The sequence below is a fragment of the Hemitrygon akajei genome, chromosome 3 (assembly GCF_048418815.1).
Source record: "Hemitrygon akajei chromosome 3, sHemAka1.3, whole genome shotgun sequence".
Taxonomy (NCBI): domain Eukaryota; kingdom Metazoa; phylum Chordata; class Chondrichthyes; order Myliobatiformes; family Dasyatidae; genus Hemitrygon; species Hemitrygon akajei.
Window position 1 is genome coordinate 35,101,168 of NC_133126.1, and position 21,288 is coordinate 35,122,455.

At 41.1% G+C, this 21,288-nt stretch overlaps 1 protein-coding gene across 1 annotated transcript in view; it reads right to left on the reverse strand.

Annotated features, from left to right (window-relative positions):
* The window catches only part of prkcha (protein kinase C, eta, a), a 402,904-nt gene extending 386,257 nt beyond the window's left edge, over positions 1-16,647 (reverse strand). Inside the window, exon 1 of the mRNA XM_073039531.1 lies at positions 16,600-16,647. The gene's annotated coding sequence lies outside the window, so the exon portion shown is untranslated. The remainder of the gene's footprint in view (positions 1-16,599) is intronic.
* Between the last annotated feature and the right edge of the window lie 4,641 nt (positions 16,648-21,288).

Consider the following 21,288-nt stretch of genomic DNA (forward strand, 5'->3'; position numbering starts at 1 on the left):
CAATATTCCCCTCCCTAATCAGGATGCGCTACAGTCCTTGCTTATTAACAGTTAGAGAAGAAGTGCAAAGCAGGGAAACGATAAGGTACAAGACTGTAACAAGGTAGAATGTGAGGTCAAAAGTTACCTTATCGTACAAGAGGTCCATTGAAGAGTCCGATACAGTGGGGTAGAGGTTGTCCTTGAGCCTGGTGGATCATGCTTTCAAGTTTTTGCATCTTCTGCCTGATAGGAGGGTGGGGAAGTAAGCATGGAGGGTATCTGGGGTGGATTGACTCTTTAATTATGCTGGCTACGTTCCTGAGGGAGTGAGAGGTGTAGGTCGAGTCCATATGGAGAGGAGACTGGTTTCTGTGGTGTGCTGAACTGTGCCCACAGTTGTCAGCAGTTCCTTGTGGTCACATGCAGAGCGGTTGCCATGACGCATTCAGTTGGGAAACTTCCTGTGGTACATCAAAAAAGATGGGCATCCCTTGTCACCGCTGTAAACCGGAGGACCCGGATCGACAGACCACTGAGGAATCCTGTTGTTGCCAGACGGCGGGGCTCCCCGCTGTCACATGTCTGGGTGGTAAACAGCAGCAAAAGGAGAGTGTGCAGGAAATACCTCGGCACTGTGGGGAACAACACTGAGAGCATTGCTGAGCAGTGGCTCAGGTTGTTTGGGACCAGCACCTGAGGGGGCCTGGTTACTTGAGAGGCAGGCATCCATTCAGCAATTCTAGCTGAGCGGAATCCACTCCAATAGCATCTCTCCATGCTCTTGCACACACCATAATGGAGCTCTTGGAGACTTTAGCTGACTTTCCCTTCCATCCAGTCCACCCCACATCAGAACACCCTCGACCAACGACAGGTTGCAGGGTAGAAGGGTACTCTCACTAGAGGTAACAATGTCACATTTTCTCTCTCTCTCTCTTTCTCTCCTTTTGTTCATTGACAGAGTGTCAGCCTTCTGAGTAGCCAGCATCTTGGAGCAGAGACCCACCACATTGCTATAATGGCCATAAAATCTCAGTCAATTACAGGGTATAAATTGCCCACAATTTTCAGTCTTTGAGAAAAAGAGTTTTCATTTGAGTGATAACTACCAAGTGTTTATTTTTGCAAATCGCACATTGATTTATATAAAAAACTAAAAGTATTTTTGTAACAATCGCTTAGGTGGAAAAAGAGGCGAACATGTGACAGGGTTATCCCATAACATTCCCCTGTAAAATTTAAACTCAGTTCTTCTAAACCCTGAGAAGAATGTCTCATTGTTGTTTAAATCTGCATCGCAGTTAGGTAAAGAATCAGGTTAGATAGGAATGGAAGATACCAACACAATTGGTTCCTGTTGCTGCAAGGACATTATTCACTGTTCTTATTTCAAAGGTCTCTTTATTATTCAACTTGTTGGTATCCAATGTGAAATGTCTCAAATCGTGCCACTATTCCATATTTGTTCAATACAAGTTTAAATCTGAAATGTAGGTGTCCTAAACAGTTGACTGATCTGACCTAATTGCTTTTTTAATTGATCAGTTTAAACTATAATTTCTCTAAATATAAGTTTGGGAAGACATCCTAATCTCTGACAAAGTTACTTCAAATCTAAGCATGCAATTCAAGCAGTTGAAAATAATAAGCATTCATTAAAGAATTGCTCTGAAATTCTGTTCGTACTCAGCGGCACCATTTTATTATAATTACGTTCTACATTTCATAAGGGGCTGCCAGCAGTCGCCTGTGAAAACTGCCATTTAGAATAGGGTTTATGAGAAAATAGCTAACTTTGCAAAGCTTCAACTTTCCTGAAAGCAGTTGAAGATTCCTCTTTGGCACTGACAAACAAGGCTCCTCTGTCACATCAATCACTGAAGCCGTGCTAATAACAGGGCCACTCAGCATCAAGTTGCACTTTGTGAAAGTGTGGGATTGATCATCATTTTGCTGGAGACTTCTACAGCCCAGTGAACTGTCCATTGTGTTCAATCAAGGACCTTGTCAATGAGAGGAATTAGGTGCGTTCATTATCAGATTATAGCAGCATTTTCATAGGTTCAGACTAATCACAGTAATTTAGATGGCTTCATTGTCAACACATTGGGCCCAAGGGGTTCTATTCTCCCAAACTGTGTTCTAGTAAGCCTTGCTAGTCCAGTGACCTATTCTTCTGTTTAGAAACTTCTTGGGTGGTGGAGAAGTAACTGGGATTTTTAAAAGGCTGTTTACAGCTGGCATGTGAAGAGTAAATTCTACTTATTTCTCCTGCAGGGTGAATTACTGAAAAGTTCAGAAAATGCAGTGGAGACCTTTTTGTTGTGTCTTGTAGTAGCTGATGTGTTCCTTCTGTGAGAGAAGTGGCACTGGGAGCTTGGGGAAGGAGCTGGGCGATGCAGAAGGCCAGAAAGTCTAGAATCCTGGTCAGATGTAACTTCCTAGTTGGAATTCAAATTCGTGACTTCTTTGAGGGCCATATTTCTAAACAATTGTCTCTCTCAGTGCAGTTTGGCGCAGGATCTTGGGTGAACAATATTCCAATAGACACAAAGTGCAAAGTAATTTAGATTTTTAGTGCCGGGTCTTGCACACACATAGATGCATAAAGGTACTTAAATGCCCAGCTCCTGACCAGCTCTGAATGCTGTGGGGAACGAGAGAGGCAACTGCAGGGTCTCAGCAGAGGGTTTTGTTTGTTAGCCCTTGATGAGGTACCAGAAGACTGGAGGAAGTCACGAGTTTGAATTCTAACAAAGAAGCTACAACTGGATCTAAATCAACAGGGAAAGTGGACACGGGAATGAAAGATGGAATTTAAATCGGACAAATGTGCTGATACATTTTGAAAGTTAAACTAAGATGGAGACAATGAATGGCCGGGCCCTGGGTAGTGCTATTGAACAGAGAGACTTTGAACTGTAAGTACGTTGTTCCCTGAAATGGTGGACAGATGGTGAGGAGGACATATGGCATGCTTGCCTTCATCAGTGAAGCATTAAGTATGAGTTATGATGTCATGTTGCAGTTGGACAAAACATTGGTTAAGCTGTACATGGAGCACTGTGTTCACCACACTATTGAAAGGATGTAATTAATCTAGTGAGGGAGCAGAAAAGGTTAAAAATGTTGTCACCTGCACTGGAGGGCTTGAGTTATCAGGAGAGATTGGATAGGCTGGCTCTATTTTGCCTGGAGCACAGAAGGCAGAGATAGAGGTACATTAAATTATGAGAGGCCTGTATGGATAGGGTAAATGGCCAGTGTCTGCTTTTCATGGTAGGGGCTTCTCAAACTAGAGGCACAGGTTTAAGGTAAGCACGGCAGTGAAGCGGATAGCATAATGCTTTACAGCACGGGCGATCGGAATTCAATACCCTCCGCTGTCTGTACGTTCTCCCCGTGACCACGTGGCTTTCCTCCGGGTGCCCCGGTTTCCTCCCACTGTCCAAAAGAGGCACAGGTTAGCGTTAGTGAGTTGCGATGTTGTTGTCAGAACCTGCAAGAATTGCAGGCTGCCCCCGGTACATCCTCAGACTGAGTTACTCACTGGCGCAAATGGCGCCGTTCACTGCATGTTTTGATGTACATGTGACAAATAAAGCAAATCTTTAAAGCTTCATTTTTAAGGGGAGGGGAAAGTGGCTTTAAGCGGATCCAAGGGGTAATTTTTTTACTCAAAGTATCGTTCATATCTGGAATGAGCTGCCAGAGGAAGTGATGGAGGCAGGAACAGTAACAAGATTTAAGAGGCAATGAGAAAGGTACTTGAATGAGCAGGGCAAGGAGGAACAAGGAGTCAATGCAGAAGAGTGGGATTTGTTTAGAAAGACGTAATGATCAGTACAGGTGTGGTGCTTTGAATAGCCTGTTTCTATGCTGTATAATTCTACATTCAGTGACCACTTTATTAGGTACATCTGTACACTGGCTTGTTAATGTAAACATCTAATCAGCCAATCATGATGCAGAAACTCAGTCCATAAAAGCATGCAGACATGGTCAAGAGGTTCACTTGTTCAGAACAAACATCAGACTAGGGGAAGAAATATGATCTAAGTGACTTTGACCGTGGACTGATTGTTGGTGTCAGACAGAGTTGCTTGAGCGTCTCAGAAACTGCTGATCTCCTGGGATTTTCACACACACAGCAGTCTCTAGGGTTTGCAGAGAATGATGTGAAAAACAAAAACAAACATCCAGAGAGCAGCAGATCTATGGGCAAAAATGCCTTGTTAATGAGAGAGGTCAAAGGAGAACGGTCAGACTGGTTCAAGCTGACAGGAAGATGACACAGACTTATTTAGGCACATGTTACAACAGTGGTGTGCAGAAGGGCATCTCTGAGTGTGCAACGCATTGAACCTCGATGTGAGATCATGAACATACACTCAGTTGCCAGTTTAATATGTACAGGAGATTCTATGACTTTGACATACATAGTTGCCTCAAAGTTACATCCAAATCACAAGTATGGTGGCTTCCAATGTCTAGCTTGCCCTCAAAAAGCCAGGAGGATCCACGAGTCTTCAACAGACAAGAGAATCCCAGGCACCGCTGAACATGGAGGTCGGAGGTGCTGATGGTGATTATCGAGTCACAGAGTTCTACAGCATAGATACAGGATTTTCAGTCCACCACATCACTGCCAACCGTCAACTCCCTGACAGTTCCTGTCACGCTCACCAGCACTTGCTGCACCATAGCAGTTCAGGAGTTTTCATGGGTTCTTCTTAAACGTTGTAAAAGTACCTGCTTCAACCAAGCACTTGATCAGTGCAATCCACATTCCAAACACCCTGCAGGTGATCAGGGTTCTGCAGGAACCCAGGAATAACGAAGGAATAATTAAACACCAGCTTATCCGCCTGGTGGTGTAGTGGCATCAGCACCGGACTTCGAGGCAAATGGTCCTGAGTTCGAATCTGGCCACTCCTTGCACACTTCTCATGAGTGTCGAGCTAGCAACCTGGCCACATTTTTAAAAAAAGTCAAGTGCATCAGAAATAGCGAAAAGGAATAACAACCACGGACACTGGTTTACCAAACAACACCTCCTTCTAAATCAAAGCCACAGCCGTGATTGACTGGCATGTAACTGTGGGCCAACCACTTCTGTCGTAGGCACACAGTCATACAGTCACATGGCTGGTTAGACCAGTTGTTAGGAGACAGCAAATTACAGTGGCAGCGGATAACAGAATCACAAGAATGGTGTCAAACACGTGCTTCATTCAAACATGTCACACCTGCGGCTGATTGTCATCCCGGAAGAACTGAGCGTGTATAGTTGATCACATTTAGCAATCATGCTTTAATTGAAATTGCTCCGCATGATACACACAAGAGGTTCTGATAAACTGAATTCATAGGCCTCTTCACAGCACCCCCTACTGCATCATATTGCTCGCCTCACTCTGATACCTAACAAACATTTATCTGTAAAGGTTATCAAACCTGCTGGCAGGTTCCTGTAGGCGGCACAGTCAGTCATCGGCAAAAATGCAGAGCTTCAGTCCAACCGGACACCTCCCAGTCTGGTGGAGATGGCACAGAATGAGACTAAAGGTCCTGTTTGCCCTCTCAGAGTAACTTACTCGTGGGGTGGTTTTGTAGAACAGTCAAATGAAGAGGCAGCTGACCTTTCTTCTGCCATAGCCAGTGCCATATGGGAATGACTGGTGAGATGGCTGCCTAGTAGTTTCTACCCTGTGAACACAGTTCCACAAGTTCAATGTCAGGCAGGTGCCGGGTGTAAAAGTGGGCTGAATATCACAAGCACTGGGGCACCCTTCCTTCAAAAACACACAAAGGGGGTTCTCATATCATGGGCGGACTGTAGAGAAAAGGAGAAAAGTTGGCAGATCAGCTTGGAAACACGAAAGAGACAAAAGAAATGAGTTTTAAAAAATGAGCTGCTACAGCATCTTGTAGGAGTTGAAATGTATCTTCATAAAATATGCACTAACCTAAAAGGTCCCAGAAAAAAGTGGATTTTTTTGCTTTTGGATAGTTGCTGGCAAGGTTGCTTTTCCTCCTGGACTGGGAATGGCTAAATGTCAACCCAGCACAAAGCAAAGGTGTTGAGCGGATATCAGAATAACTGGGAGCTTAACTAAGCTTTACTAAGACTGCTATAACAAGATGTTCTAGAAATTCTGGCAATGCCTCTAGCACCAGGACAATGTCCAACCAGAAAACAGTTTGGGACATTCAAAAGACAGGTATGGATCCCCCATCTGTTCTCCAGATGAGTTATAACCTCTTAAGACAATTAATTGGATGGAAGTAAACCAATAATATCACTGAGCTATGAATAGTATCTGAATGTATATTATGATGCTACATTTTAGCCAATGTTTCTTCCAAAAACAATTGTCAAACAGATTAAAGTTCCCATACTTTTCATTATAAGGTTAGGTGATCAAACTTGAAACGTGGCAACTTCTGCAATTCTGATTGACGCTGCACCAAAACTGTCTGGAACAGTGAGTGTTCCGTTGTTCTTCTACCTCTGGGATCCAGTCCAAAATACTTGGGGCAGATAAAAGCCTCTTTTCTGTGCATGCCACAATGGTTGAACATGAGAAGAGGTTGCACAATATTAGTCAAATAGCTGACGATTCCTTACCTGATGATGGTATTTTGGCACTTAATTTAAGAAAGGCTTTTGTTCTCCATTATCCATTCTATACCTTGGCTCAGAGTCAGAGATTAATACTTGTCCAATGTTAAAACAGAAGACACATTCTTAATGGCAGGTAGAGGGAGATCATTAAAGTTTAAAGGAAAAGCAAGATGTTGGCTCAATCTAAGATGCCCTTTGGCAGTTCTTTGTTCAAAGCAATGTTGTCAAAAGTACCTAAAGAACACAGTCTTCAATGCAACTAGCAGTGAGAATAGCTGAAATGGTAGCAAAGCTTAGAGGTAATTTTAAAGTAAGAATAATAAGAACGGTTGTATCTTGTAAAATGTGCTTTTAAGAAATCATGGTCATTAAAGCATGGTTGGTTCTTGAGTAACTAAACTTCATCCATTCAAAACATTGGGCAGTGATTCGGTGACCTTCAATACAATAGAAAAAATGCATACAACAACCAATTTCACATCATGCTGGTTGAGTGGTGCTGCAGCAACAATCTTGTTCTCAACGTCAGCAAGACTACGCAGCTGATAATGGACTTCATGGGGTGGGGGGGGGGAGTTGGGAGAAAACACTACAGTCTTCATTGAGGGGTCAGTGGTGGAAAGGATGAGCAACCTCAAGTTCCTGGGCATCAACATCTCAGAGAATCTGTCCTGAGCCCAGTATATTAATGCAATCCTGAAGATGGTACACCAGTGGCTCTACTTCATTAGGGGTTCGAGGAGATTTGCTGTGTCAACAAAGATTCTCGACAATTTCTGTACATGTACTGAGGAGAGCATTCTGCCTGGTGCGGAGGATCCAATGCGCAGTATCAAAAGAGATTGAAGAGGGTTGCAGACTCTTCCAGCCCCATCATGGACACAATGCTCACCACCGAGAACATCTTACAAAGGCAGTGCCTCGAGAGGGGCGGCATCCATCATTAAGGACCCCATCTCCCAGGACATACCCTCTTCTCATTACTACCATCAGGAGGAGGTACAGGAGCCTGACAACACACACCCAACTGTGGTGAACTACATATACCTGTCTGGACACGCCCCCCCCCCCCCCCCACTGCTGACTGCTCCTGTGACTCCTCCCACGGACCCCGGTATAAAGGCGATTGGGGCCTGATCCCTGCCTCTCAGTCTCCAGGATGCAGTATGGTGGTTGCTGCTTGTTCTTTCTTCCAGTCAATAAAAACCGATATCTCGCCTCACGTCTCAGAGAGTTATTGATGGTGCATCACCAACCTTTTAGAAACAGTTTCTTCCCCTCTGCCATCAGGTCCATAAACTTACGAATACCGCCTTGATGTTCCTCTTTTGCACAATTTATTTATTTTTATATTGTAACTTATAGTAATTGTTATGACTTGACTTCACATTGTAAATCTCAAGGCTATCCAGTCCTATGACACACTCATCATTATCAGATATTCCATCAGCAGCATGCAGATTCGTGTCTTGGGTTCATTTACAATATCCTCATCACCACTGTTATGTTGTGTAACTCCAAAACACAAAACTGATCAAAATAAAACACGGAGCCAGAGAAAACTTCTCTTAGTTTCGTTTTCACTCTTAGCAAGGCACAAACATATGACATGGCAGCGTGATGACAAATGGCGTTCACATACTGTTGCATATACAGTAACTGAATTATTGAAACAAAGTTTATCAAACAATATATTTACAATATTACTCAAATATCACTGAAATATTACATACACAACAGTAAATTTCATGCCTTGCTGGCAGACAACAGCAGATCTCACAACATCCAGCGTGTCAGTGATAATAAACCTGATTCTGGGACGTCACAATTGCTGAGTTGGCAATAAACTGGGAAAGTGCATTGACCATCTTTTAGAGCGGATCTTCCGATGTTACTGACATTTAAATCGACGCAAGTTCAGTCAGATTCAATAACAGATAGGTGATCCACTCTGCTATTCTACTACCCAAGTGAAATAGAAACAAAGAAACATAGAAAACCTACAGCACAATACAGGCCCTTCGGCCCACAATGCTGTGCCGAACATGTACTTACTTTAGAAGCTATCTAGGGTTACCCGTAGCCCTCTATTTTTCTAAGCTCCATGTACCTATCCAGGAGTCCCTATCGTATCCCCCCCCCCACCACTGTCGCCAGCAGCCCATTCCACGCACTCAGCATTCTGTGCGTAAAATACTTACCCCAATGGGTAAAAATTACTCCCAAGAATATGAAAGGATACTTGTGAAACAAAATGAATTGTATAGCATATTTGATGTCCTTTAAAAATAGATTTTACCTTAAGTCCATGCAGTAACATATGTAATAGTTGAACTAGTTAACTTTGGCCTGATTTTACACAAAGGAATACCGTGAAAATGAGGGCCACAGAAAACCAATTAAAACACCTTGAAACAGTTGATGTTCTTTTTAAAGGCTGCTTCAGAAAAGACAGCACAACAAAATCTGATGACAGCACACCCATTTTTCAGGCATAATATAGGCGCCCAAGCATTTAGTGCAGCTCATTATGACCCTGAAGTGCGCACTTTGGTGACAGCAATAAATGAGTCGACAAGGGTCTACCTAAGCACAAATGCTAGTAGGGGGCCTGACATCTGCTTAAAGGTCACATTAGCAAAATAGGGCGGCTCTTTATATGCCCTGCTACAGTTTATGCAGGAGCATCGGTTAGGACCCTAACCAATAATAAATCCACCATGGAATATTTTAGGTTTTCTCAAAAATTCCCACCTCACTCCAAAATCAGGATCAGCAGGATGGGGAGGCTCCTCTCAAACCAAATGCTGCAATAGAAGTCATCCCGTTCCTTTGCTCCTCGCCACCGAGGGCAGACGGATGGATCAGGAGAAGAATGACAGAGATGAGAAAATACATTAAGCATGTGTAACAGCATTAGAAGGCAGTAGCAAATTAGAGTGGAAACAAAATGAGGGAGAAGATTATTAGAATGAAAGAGGCATGCACGAGGCAGCATCACACTTCAGCAGTACCGTGGAGAAGGCCTGAGAAGGTTGGGCTATGTATTCATCGTGGGCACTGGTAGATAATGGAGAGCATCAGACAACTCCTTCTACACTTCTCACTGCCTCAGAAAGCCAGCCAAACCCACCCTCCCCAGATATTTTCTCTTCTCTCCTTTCCCGTAGAGCAGGAAATACAAATACCTGAAAGCATGTACCTCAGCCTCAATCCCATCAATCCCACTGCTGAATTGTCCCTAGTCTGATCAGATGGACTCTTGACCCCACACTCTACCTTGTTAATGACCTTGTGCATTTTTGTCTACCGCACTGCACTTTCTCTGCAAGCGTAACTCTTCTTTCAGCATTCTGTTATGATTGTCCCTTGTATCACACCATTAGGATGAATTGATCTGCATGATGTTATACAAAATAACATTTTTCACTGTAGCTTGGTGCATGTGACAGTAATAAACCAATTGATCAATTTACCTATTTAGTAAGTTATCCCAGTTTGTTGATCTGTTGACTGCCTGTTCTCCATCTCTGCCCGAGATGAGTTTTGTCCCAGTTATACTAAACTATCTGCTGCAAAGCCACAGAGGAAAGCATATTGAGTAAAGGGGTTTACTCCAGGTCTGATGGAACAGGTGACCAAAATGGATGACTTGAAAGAAAGTTCATCTTTCACAGCACTTCTTCACATCTGCATAGACTGTACTTCCCATAATAGTTCACTTTCAAGCTTTGATTTACCTCTGACACTCTAAATCATTGCTCGCTTTATTCAAATCAACTCAGGTTTATTCTAACCTAGGTAAATATATCTTACCATTCATGTTTCCATTGCAATTTCATTGTGATTATCTGCACAATTCCCTTCACCTAGCTTTGACTATTATTTACTTTAAAGCTGCAACAGACTTCAAAAAAATTAATATAAAGTCAAAAATAACTGAGAATCTCCAAGCTAAATGTAAATATGGAATTCTTTAAGAAAATCTAATTTAAGATCTAATTAGGATATAATTCACTTTCTATCTCATTCACTCAACTCACAAATGTAAAGCAATGTTAAATGATGTGCATTATGACTTGCTCACTAAGCACACACAGGTTTGACAATGTCTCGAATAATTTAATTGGCCCATCAATCAAAAGAAGCCTTGTGCAACCTGACCTGAAACTAAACCCACCACTGATTTCAAAAGTGCAGAGAAATTAGACATTCCTACCTTAAAGGAACACATCTATCTTTAATACAATATGGCCTAATGTGATAACCTTAAGACAACTTGGGATACATAATCAGCTAGAGTCTTGTACATAATAAAGCAGGCTTAAAGGACCACCTGGTCTATTTCTTCTTTTATTTCTGATGTTCTTAATGAGTTCCTTTTTCTACCACCATGAATTAAATCTCTATGAGACTTGAATCTAATATGTATCTAGTCAGTGAGGTTTTTTGATGTTTCACTCTTAGATATACAAAGGTTTCTTTATCATTCCCATCTTCCCTACATGTCAAAGCAGAACTTCCCTGATTAACCTATTTGTTTTAGCCTTTTCTTTCCCAGTGAAACTTATTTCTTCCTAATTGAACTCTTCCCACCTACATCTGCAGCTTTTCTAATGTCTTCCACCACTTTAACAGAACCTTTGTCGTTTGGTCCTAACTGTTTCATTTTCACTAAAGACACCCAGTTCCTTTACACACCCATCCCCCACCAGGAAAGCCTGAAAGCCCTCAGCTTCATTCTTGGATGGAGGCCAATCCAGTCTCCATCCATCAACCTCACCACCTGGCTAAACTTCCTTTTAATACTGAACAACTTCCCTTTTGATTCCTCGAAATGAAAGATGTTGCTATGACAACCCATATGGTGTCCCGGCTATACCTGCCTATTTGTGGGATACTTAGAATATTCTTTGTTCCAGTCCTAATGGAATCCCCTGTCTCACTTCTTTTCCGGATACATCAATCCCACTTCATGCTCTTCTTCATCTTCCACTTTCCTGTCAACAGACCCTCCAACACTGCCTCGTCTTTCCTCCTCTTTCAACGTTGTTAGTGTTAAAGCAGGAGAGAGGTATGTAGGCTGGCAGAGGGCTGCCTTTCTAACTCTGTCCTCAATGTTTTCAATGACATTTTCAGCTTGCCTCTCACAGATCTGCACACACACAGACAGACAATAGTGTACTCATTGTGCACAGTTAAAGGAAACTCTGCTAATTCACAGAAAGATTAAACATGTCAGCAATAGATAAAAGAAAACCTTCTCGTTACTTATCTATTGTGATAATTTACTTTCAAACTGCCATTCAAGCTTTAAAGAAGGCCAGAAATAATTTTGCTGGAGATGGATTTCCAAATATTTTAAAATGATTTATAAACAGATGTTGCATCAATAATTATGAAACATTACTTTTCTATATCCATACTTTAAACCTCTAGCTTTATCTTTATATAATTCCTTACTCTTTGTATTTGTTGAATGTTGTTGATTTTTGCTGTATGTGGTACCAACACACGAGAGCAAATTCGTAATACATGTAAATGTTCATGGCGGATAAAGTCAGTCCTTGACCCCTGATTAAAGCAATTTCCCCACGTCCTGCCCCACCACCGGCACCACTTCACACACTGCTCAGAACTAATCCACATGCAGCCACTGCCAAGCTAGTTCTGCCATCTGCTTCTAATCACATTAATGTTCATAGAAGGTAAACATTGCATTTTTTTTGGTGACTAAACCCAGGTAAAAAGGTATAATTACTGTACTGAAATATACCAGGCAGCTGATTTAATTGGATGCCTGTTAACAGTTCTGGCCACAAGAGGTCAATGTAGATCTGTGTGGTCTTGAGCCTTGGCGCTATTGACAACAGAATTTTGCTGTTGTTTGAAGAGATGTTTTCATGAAGAATACACGCTCATCAGAAGCATTGCATGTTAATGCAATTGGTCACTGCAATGAATTACTTTTTTGTCTATATTAATATCCATTGATTCAATGTTCAAGAATGAGATGTTACAGTGAGCAGGATCTGAAAAAGGCATCACTTAAGTATCACAGGGTAAGAGGGGAAGTGTGAAATTACAGAGATCAATAATAGAACGAGAAGTGCGATGAATGAGTACCTTGCAGAGACACTGGTGAGATAGCCCGAGGACCTTTTCCATTACAGCTACAAGTTACCTGTGTCTGAACTGTCACTACGTCAAGTCTGCGCACCCAAACTTTGCCCTCGTGGCAAATCTACTGGAACTTTTTAAAACTGCCGCTTATGTTGCGCATGTTGGCATCAAAGCATTGACTCTGCTGTTCTAGTCACCATTACCAATACTGTTTTTACAGATTATTACACATTAGATCATGTCAAATGGTTTTGGGTTGGTTTGGGCATAATTAAGTGGGTAACTTAATTATGGATGAAAAAGGGAAGAAAATTTGTTCCTAAAATGGCCAAGCTTAACAACGTAAATGAGTACATTGAATTCATTTGCAAGATGCACTGACATTATTTCACTGAAGAGTTTAAAGCTGCAGTGGTTCAAGAAGGCAACTCAGCATCAGCTTCTCAAGGGAAATTAGGCATGGTTAATAGATGCTGGTCTTGTCAGTGATACCCCCATCCTATAAGTCAATAAAACAAATATCTGATGCTCATACGCTCTGAAACATACTTACTGGCACCCTTGGCATTCTACACTAATCCTTCTCAAATTGCCCTGCATTGTACTTTAGAAAAAGTGAGAATTACAATTCGCCAAAAAAAAAGTTTACATTCAAATTTTAGGATAACCATTAAAGTTATTGGTAAATGTATCTGCTGTCTCATCAGATGAATTGCTACTGGCCAATAATATTCGTGGAAGGCCTGTTTCTGCCCTTGCCTGCGTGTGTATGCATGTACGCACATTCCCTCAAGGTGATTTAAAACTGATCAGGAACAGAATCCTAAACCTTCACAAATGCTGTTTGTGCAGAAAGCAGCTGCTAATATCCTCATACCACAGGCTTACATTTATGACGTTCCTTTCATGACCTCAGGATGTCCTAAAGCACTTTAAAGCTTGAAATATAACCACAGTCACAATAAGAAGAAAAGTGGCATGAAATATTCACAGAGCAAGATCACACGATCCGCGATATGACGGCGACCAGATAATCTGTAATTCAATGTGAATAAATCTAGGCCAGCTTCACCACCTTCAAGGCTGCAGCATTTGAGATCTGTACTGATGTGGTATCAACCCCGCTGAGTCAAAAGTGGTGAGGTTTCCTCATTGGGAGCCCACTTACCAGGAGAAACAAACTGAAATGTTGCGTTCACGATATGCAAGACAGCGTTTATTTTAACCAAAATAGGGAAGGAACACTGTTTGGCACCCAGTTCCCTAAGTACGTGGACAACACATTTTGGAATATTCTGTTGCTCAATGGCTTGGGAGGGTGGATTATGTTGTAAAATACCTTTTCAAGAATTTCATGCCTGTTGGTAATGTATCCATCTCAGTTACACACATTGACAGATGGGGCATATTGCCAAGAGTCCTCTTAGCCCTCAGTTTTTTTTTAAAAAAGGAAAGATTATAACCATTATTATCAGCCTAATTATTTACTGTTCTGTGAAGATTTCAGTCCTTTCACTTGACTTTTAAGAACCATATGCTGAAAATTTATGTTTTTTTAAACAAAAGCTCTTTTATGTTCATAATTATATTTTTTAAAGGCACAGCTTTCTGCTGTTGTTCAGGGTCAGTTGCCATAACCTCTCTCACTCACACAGCCTTTGGGAGTGATATAGAAACGGCATTCTGCAGAAGGGTATTTTAAACAAAAAGACATGCACTTTTATTACTAAGTGTTCAGAAATACACCATGTGTGTCACAAAATAAAGGTACCGCCACATTGGTTTGTTTTATATTTTAGTGCAGTACAATCATTGGGTGGGTAATCCAGTTATCCAATACATGTCTATATCAGTGGCTGAGATTAACAGATGTTATCCAACTCCACCGCGGGGTAATATTTACCTTTCTGTGAAGGTACTGTCCAAAACAATCTCTCAGAACCTTCTTATATTGTCCCAGCAAAGCAAAATTGTCTGCTTGCAACACACAGTCTCTCACCTTTCCCTGCTGTCCAAACTATTGCCTCTCAGAAACAAATACAAACATGGCATTTTGCATATTGCATTATAACACCATCTATCCAAAAAAAATCGCCACATTGATAAATCTCTCTTCAAAATGTATGAAATTCCTTGCTTTAATCACGCTTTCCTACAACTGGTGAAGATTTAATGTTTCTATCTGTTGAACTATTATACAGAATATTTATGAACAGTTACAACAACAACATTTGATAAAATCTCAGGTGACTGAATATTAGAATTGAGAGAACATATACTGTTCACAGATTTATTCATTATTACTTAGACAAGCTCACTCGCATAATAAGAACCATATTATGTCCAATCACACCTAGGCTTCTAAAAACTTGCAACAGTAAGGCAGTGCTACTATAACATGAACCGTCTGCACTAAGTAATTGAAGAAGAGCTTCACGCTTGATAGATGAGGAGTTGTGTCTTTCCTGTAAAGAATAACAGGTTGAACGTTCAGCTCAACAGAAACTATGTCGTACTAACTTGGCAAAGTGATCCACAATCACTACTACCGTTGTAAGGATAAATGCAAATCAACTTCTTAAATCAGGTGGGAAAAGCAATTGCATACGCCTCAGGTCACAAATCTGGTTTTTAGAGCATTGAATATAAAGAAATAAACACTACACTACCCTACAATCCCTTCGGCCCACAATGTCGTGCCAACCTTTCAACCTACTCCATCAATCAATCTAATCTATCTATCTATCTAATCAATCTAGCCCTTCCTCCCTACATAGCCCTCCATTTTTCTATCATCCATGCATCTGTCTAAGCGGTTCTTAAATGTCTCTAATGTATCTGCCACAACCACCAGCCTTGGCAGCACATTCCAAACACACCTCTCTCTGTGTAAATAGCTTACCTCTGACATTCCCCAATACTTTCCTCCATTTCATTAATATCATCCCCCCTCATATTAGCCACTTCAACCTTTGAAAAAATTCTCCGGCTATCCACTCGATCTATGCCTCATATCATCTTGTATGGGTAATTTTTGAAAAATATTCCACTCGATTCAGTCTCCTCTCACTTAACTTGATTAATTAGTCACACAATAACTGGAGCGGAATGCAGACGCGTTATAATTTATACTGCAATTACGCCTAATATTCCAATGTTTATGTAGTATGATTGGGGAACAAATGAAAAGTGCAGAACTGAAAAGATTTTCACTGTTGTTAAGTCTGATTGCCAAATTGTTTTAAAATTACTTACTGGGGCATCACAGTCATTCTGAAATTCCTACATCACTCAGGCACTCCTATTTCCATCCCTCCAAATCTTGCTGCCCTCTTCACTCATTCCATTCTTCTCTCCAGTTCACATTCACTATTATCTCCTTCAGTTCCACTTCCAGTGGGACATTACTCCTCTCCCTCTCAGTGGCTCACTTGGAGTTTTCTTGCTCAAATTCTGAGTTTGCACTACTACACATTGAGAAAAGACAACTGTTTATTCCCCTCCGTGGACGCTGCCTGACCTGCTGAGTTCCTTTGGCACTCTGTGAGTGTTGCTTTGGATTCCCAGCAACTGCAGAAGCTCATGTGCTTATGAGTTTCAACTGCTCTCCTTCTCACCTGTGAGAAACTTTCCCTACAAACCAACAACAAAAATATGGCTTCATGTGGTGTATTCCAGGTGCTCAGCCACCAAGCTGCATCAGAAGAAGTAATCAAACATTTGATACTAAAACCAAACTAAAAATAAATTAGAACAAGTTAATCAATTGTAAAACAATTACTCTGGTTCACAAGTTTTACATCGCACACATATCTCTTTCTCTGCAATCTGCCCCAACTCTGCAATGTTCCCAGCTGCATTCTTACCATTCTGGTGTCTGATCAAGAATAGTTATGGAGAGGTGGAACTAGAACTCGCCAGCGTACAAGCTGAGCCGGGGTTGTGGATGAAGTCATTGATAGCAAGGGGCCAGGATGGAGAATAAGCCCTCAGGAGATTCCCTGAAGTACCATTGGTGGCAAGCAAGAGCCAAACTAATTTTGGTTTGTGAGCATCAACAAAGAGGCACCTCTTCCAAAATGCTGATTGAGCACGCAAAATGAAGATTGTTGACATGTAAGCAGGCCCTGCAAATCATCATTGGAATAATGTGCCCTTTAAGAAAGGAGATGGTTCTCACTGCTGTATGAGCTCTCTATGACCTATTATGCAATATTAATTTAATAGGAGTCCTATGATGGCACTGAACAGATATTCAAACAAAGCAGTCACACGTAATCATGCATTTTCATGGGTGTCCAGCAAACAAATAAGACTTGCCAAACAATACCCCCTTCATACCTTGTGCTTCTTGTTGTTTTCCAGCCATATTAAACCAGCATTAATTTGCATCAAATAACTTAAATTGAAATAAATCCTGATATTTGTTAGACTGGAATAGCCTTCATTTGGTGTCAGTGAGGTCAGTGTTCAAGTTGCAGTCTGTGGGAACTGTTTCGGTGCCTCTTTGTCTGGCAGGCCCGCTGTATAACCGGAGTAAGGTTTCACACACAGCCTGAGGGCAAGCTAAACAGCTGCAGGCAAACTGCAAAGTTCCTCCAATTACACTGTGGAAATGGTGACTTTCTGGTGAAAAACTCATTATTCATAAATACAGGGATTCTGCTGGTCATAAAGCACGGCTGATCACCAGGAACTTTTGTCTTCCAAGCATCTGATCATATTCCCTGCCTTTTGGGGCGAACAATTAGCTATTTCATTCTTGTATTCAAGGAAAAAAATACATTCCTTACAGAATTTACAATAGTGTATAATTAGTCACCTCCTTTAAATTTGTTTTACATAACTCAGTTATTTTCATCACAGAAAAAGCATTGCTGCTGGAATGTCTAATCACCCAGGAAGGATGATCTTACACAAACCTCTACTCACCAATCAGTTCAATGAGGAATAACTAATTAATCTGACTGGTCTTGTATTTATTTCTCCCATTTCAGTTTCACACAGGAGATCATTCCCAGGCTCAGCCAATGGAGTAAATTGATGAAAAGTACCCAGGACTTTTGTCAGTAAATTTTTTGTAACGAGCCCGTAAGAGAACAACAGCCTTAAGGAAAACAAGACTCTACAGATTTTTTTTTGCGTTTGGAGGAGTGCTTATTTTAATTTGGATTTATGTAATAATTGAAAATTAGTCAATTACGACACTGAAACTAATTTCCAGGGTCATTTGTTTCATAAACATTCTGAAAGAGAAATTTCAGCTTGCTTTAGTCCCTATGCTGTCATTTTGAGACTTCTTGCATTCCAGTCATCTGAAATATTGAGAAACATTTGGAGCTTATTCACAAACAGTTAGCAGCTCACAGTAAATACAATACTTGCCCCTTTCTCATAATTGCCTAATGTTCTGCCAGGAGATTTATCCAATTAAGTAATTCCAATTGAAATGGGCAAGGGATTAGTTTCATTTTACCATCAACAGGCATTTTTTTTCTCCATTTGGCTTCAAAGAATAGAAAGCACATTGATTTTCAATGTTGAGTTTTGACCAGTCACCAACAGTGGAGCTTTATACAATATTGTAAGTCAGCCATGTGGACATTTAGATTATCGTTGATTGAATCAGGAAATTAAGCTCTTATGAAACATGCAAACAAGTTTGTGGAAATTAGAAAGCAGAAATGTCACCTGGTAAAGTAGTTAGCACATAAAAGGCAAAACTATTCAGGAAAGCTAAGGAAATAGTTACACAAATAAACAAAAGGAAAGAGGATTTAAGGGCACAAACAAATAACTAAGAACTATTAAATTGAGCACTGAAGGAATTTTTCCAAACATCAATGTTAAGACTGTTGCTAAGTCTTTGTTCAAACATCTTCAATTTTCAATAAGTTAGAAATGGTTGCTCGTGTATGAAAATGCCTTCTGTAACCTATGAAAAAACAAAGATTCTACTTGCGTCAGGAACTAATTAAAGATGAGCAGCCAAGGTCTGTGACCGGAATGCAAAGGGTATTCCAAGGAGTCGGAGGGGAGATGTCTGTATGATCCTGTTCGAGTTTGAGGGGAGTTTAGCGTGTGTGACCGGTAGTGTCTGATTTAGGCTGAGAAACCATCCCAGCACTATGATGGGAATAATCCCCTTCCATTACAAATAATTCTAAAATGGAAGAGGCCGCTTTAAAAAGTGGGTAGTGACTAATCTATCATATTTGGATTCTGTTTTATTCATAAATTCTGAATGAACTTTAAAGAAGCTATTGATGCCCTCACCAGAAGAGACTCTATTATAATAATACTTTAAATGGAAATTTTCATATACGTTCCAGAAATTCTTTTATCTTTGTTCTACTGTCTGGTGTTAAGAACTATTCAAATCTATTTTCCTGTAAGTTTCAATGTTTTAAGTGAACCAATTTGAATATTTTTCTCTGTTTTATTCACTCAGCGGATATAGGCACCACTGGAAATATTGAAACGATCAGGCAGCATCGACAGAGTGGAATGAAGAGTCAAAGTTTCAGGCCGAGACCTTTCATCAGGACTGAAACACTGAGTCTTTATTCATCTCACAGATGTTGCCCACACTGCAGAGTTCCTGCAGCATTTCGTATGTGTTGCACTGGATTTGCAGCATCTGCTGATTCTTTTGTATTTATGTGTAATTGGAAATAATGGTGTTTATTGTCAATCTCTAACTGCCCTGAAATGAGACGGCAATTCAGGGTCTATAGCAATGGTCCCCAACCTTTTTTATGACATGGACCAATACCATTAAGCAAGGGGAGCCGCTGGCCTAGAGTTGGACATAGAATGGACCAGGAAAGGCTAGCAAATTTTCCTTCCTGAAGGATAATAGTGAATCAGATAGGTTTTGGGACAATCTGTCGTTATTTCCAAGTTATACTTGCATCACATACCTGCCCAATAACCTTTGCTCTCTATTCACCTTGAGACAAGGGGCAGGAGGGGACTCCAAGAAAACAAGAGCATGTTAATCTTCAAGTGTCAGCAAGTTCTAAAATGTGAATGTATCTGGCCTTACTACCGATACCTAGAAACAATTAATGGGAATTAGGATTTTTTCTAAGTGTCATTAGGGGTAAAACAATCAGCTGAAAGGAAAGGAGATGGTTGTTGACTTCAGGAGGGCACGGAGCGACCACTCCCCGCTGAACATCGATGGCTCCTCGGTAGAGATCGTTAAGAGCAACAAATTTCTTGGTGTTCACCTGGCAGAGAATCTCACCTGGTCCCTCAACACCAACTTCATAGCAAAGAAAGCCCAGCAGTGTCTCTACTTCTTGCGAAGGCTAAGGAAAGTCCATTTCCCACCCCCCATCCTCATCACATTCTACAGGGGTTGTATTGAGAGCATCCTGAGCAGATGCATCACTGCCTGGTTTGGAAATTGCACCATCTCGAATCGCAAGACCCTGCAGCGGATAGTGAGGTCAGCTGAGAAGATCATCGGGGTCTCTTTTCCCGCCATCACGGACATTTACACTACACGCTGCATCCGCAAAGGAAACAGCATTATGAAGGACCCCATGCACCCCTCATACAATCCCTTCTCCCTCCTGCCGTCTGGGAAAAGGCTCCGAAGCATTCAGGCTCTCACGACCAGACTATGTAACAGTTTCTTCCCCCAAGCTATCAGACTCCTCAATACCCGAAGCCTGGACTGACACCTTGCCCTATTGTCCTGTTTATTATTTATTGTAATGCCTGCACTGTTTTTGTGCACTTTATGCCGTCCTGTGTAGGTCTGTAGTCTAGTGTAGCTTTCTCTGTGTTGTTTTTTACGTAGTTCAGTCTAGTTTTTGTACTGTGTCATGTAACACCATGGTCCTGAAAAACATTGTCTCATTTTTACTATGCACTGTACCAGCAGTTATGGTCAAAATGACAATAAAAGTGACTTGACTTGACAAGAGAAGCACAATGCACAGCAGAATTCTGATGGTTGGTGCAGATCTATCAGGACTTTGGTTTAGAGTCCTTTGAACAAGGTGATGGCTTGATATGTGCACCAATAATCATTTTCTATGTGCATTGTTCCTCATGGTTTGTCAAATCTTTCCATTTTTGTCAGTTGTTCACCACAATGCACAAATCATCGATGTATACAGTCCATAGGGAGTAGGAGATATTTCATTATGGAGTCCTGGTCATCACCAATAACCACAAGGTAACAAACAGAAGAGCACTAACTGTTACCACTACCTGTTTCCCCAGAAAGAACCATCAAGAGATACTGCCTTACACAATGAGGCAAACGGTGACGGAGATGGTAAGCTCCTGACAGGGATATATTAGAAGTGCAACATTCTTACAGAGCACAAAATACAGAGAATTAGAACTGGTTAATGAAATTACTATAAATTTTAAGGTACGACATTACTTTTTACCTACAAATTCTCTAGGCCTTACCATTTGTGGGCATGAAAGGAATAAACAGTCGACGTTTCGGGCCAAGACCCTTTATCAGGACACCTGGTTGAAGATGAAAGCAAATATTTCACCTTTGCTTTTATCATTCACATACTGTG